The following is a 2,284-nucleotide window of genomic DNA, read 5'->3' as shown; positions in this document are numbered from 1 at the left end:
ATGAAATATAAATAATACACAGTATCCAAACAAGATATGTGGTTTTAGCGTTTCCCGGGAAGTTTCACACCTTTCCACAGACCTGTGTATCATTTGTATTGACCGTCACCGAATCTGCAAAAAGAAATTTTCCAATATAAAGATAAACTCCTTCTCCTCTCCAATAATGATCCCCACAGCCCTTTAATGACCTTTTTTTTTTTCCTGACACACTCAAGTCTTTTATTGCTGCGGTGCTTCTGCTGAAGTCAGCCCTTCTCTACTGTACTTAAAAGGTATTAGCCCTCAGGGTTAAAACGGTAAACTCTCAGTATGCAGGGTAAGAAATGTGCATCCTCAGAAAGTCGAGCACAGCTTGTGAGAAGAGAGGAGAAACAAACAGAGCTGGAGAAAGAGTCCGCCGCCTCTCTCGTGTTCGTTATGGCCTGAACAGCGGAACCCTGAAAGTCAAACCCTAATCCTAAAAACAAACTTCTTAACATGGAAAACTTTTATAAAGATCTAAATTCAACTGCGCATTTTGCTACAACCTGCTGCAGTGTCCGCTTTACACAAAGCTCTGCAACCTTCACAATCAAAAGAACGGTTTCTGCTTTTCCCCTCGATAAATAAAATATATTCAGAGCTGCTTGAAATAACACAATATATTACGTTTTATATAAATAATGCTTATAAAAACTATATTTTATGACATTAAGAATATAAAGGCCTGTTGACTTGTATTGATTTATATATGATAAGGCAACAAAATAGATCAAACTTATTGAAAAAATTTAAATATTCGTATAATAAAATATATGCAGGCCTCTAAGTTGTTTGTAGAAAACTAATATAAGTAAAAGTAAGCTCCTTTCAGCTGCGCCCTTCTTCAGGGGTTGCTACAGCGAGCAAATCCACATGAACGAGTTGGCTATTTGTTTTATCCTGAGACAACCTGGGCTCGAACTCGCAACCTCAGGATCACAAGACAATGACAATGATCAATACCGCAGCCCCAGGAAATGACTATAAGTATATAAGTATATGTATAATATACGTATCTCCTTTGAAATTAAAGCGTAAAGTTCAAGCGGAGACTGAAACCGGGTCAATTTGTTGGATACTGAGTTGTGATAAATGTTAACTCAAATGTTATTTAAAGTTTTTGAATAATAAATCTTGAAGGGGGGGATCTTTTGTTTTCCTAGTGGCTTTTAAATATAAATAATATTAATGTCCATGTTAGTTTTGCTCAAAGCTCCAAAGAGCCGCAGGTTGCAGACCCTTACATGAAGCCTTCTATGCATGGAAGCAGTAAAAACCTTTACAGTCAGCTACTGGTTTCCATGGGAAGTGACTTTCTCTTCGTAGCGTGCGGCCCTTTATGTGATAGGACACAGTTAGGGAGTTTACAGGTTTTAATGAAGACAAAGTTATAAAAGTTTTCCAAACTTTTACTGAAATTCTCCACTGCTAATCAACACTTCTGTTCTGTATTGCTGTTTTCAAAGGAGGCACAATAAAGTTTTAGTGAGAAAAAAAAAACAAAAAAAACTTCTGTAACAGTGCAGAGATTGTCCCAACTGACTTTTTTTTCTTCTTTCCACCCATTCAGCATTACATAACAGAGCAGACGCTTCTTTTTCCTGTCGTTCTCTTTCCCAGACGCACTTTAATCCATGCACATACAAAGAGGGGGGGGGGGGGTGAATGTGGGTCAGCAGGTTAGGAGCGTCTCAAAAGTCAGACTTGTAAGAGGAAATAAATAAATAAAATCTAACCAGGAACTACCTGTCTTTTACCCTTCTCTGGATTACATAAGCGCGCGGGCTGCGCGCGCTCCAGCCCCCAAAAAGTCCCTTCAATTGCGCCGAAGCGCTGGATAAACTCGCGCTAAAGAGTCTTTTGAACGATTACTGTGATCATTACAGTGAGAAGTGAGTAAATGGACTTTTTTTTTTTTGTGGGGGGGGGGGGGGGGGGTGTGTGATTTCTGCTCTCAGCTGCGCGCCTCTGTTTATGGCTAAACCTGTTACATAACCGGCTCACATTCCACATTCACCATATCACCGTCTAAATATACCCCCTTTGCCTTGCGCGCGTGAGGGGGGGGGGGGGGGGGGGGGGGGGGGGGTGACTACATGCAGGAGCACCTTTCAGTGCATCCTTCCTCTCACCGCTCGCATTAATGCTTCGGGATCAGCTCGTGGAGAAGAATGGAAAAATAAAGAAATAATCGTGATTTCTCTGAACTTGTGCGGAGCTTCGGTCTGTGCAGGATGACGAGGGGGGAGGAGGGGGGGGG

The 2,284-nt window shown here is 41.3% G+C and overlaps 1 protein-coding gene across 1 annotated transcript in view; it reads right to left on the bottom strand.

Annotated features, from left to right (window-relative positions):
* The window catches only part of roraa (RAR-related orphan receptor A, paralog a), a 232,590-nt gene that overhangs the window by 229,299 nt on the left and 1,007 nt on the right, over window positions 1-2,284 (bottom strand). The window lies entirely within an intron of this gene.

Source organism: Nematolebias whitei, chromosome 10, assembly GCF_014905685.2.
Source record: "Nematolebias whitei isolate Nwh7 chromosome 10, NemWhi1, whole genome shotgun sequence".
Classification (NCBI taxonomy): Eukaryota; Metazoa; Chordata; class Actinopteri; order Cyprinodontiformes; family Rivulidae; genus Nematolebias; species Nematolebias whitei.
Note: the sequence above shows the minus strand (reverse complement) of the source record. Positions and strands in the feature narration are given on the sequence as shown.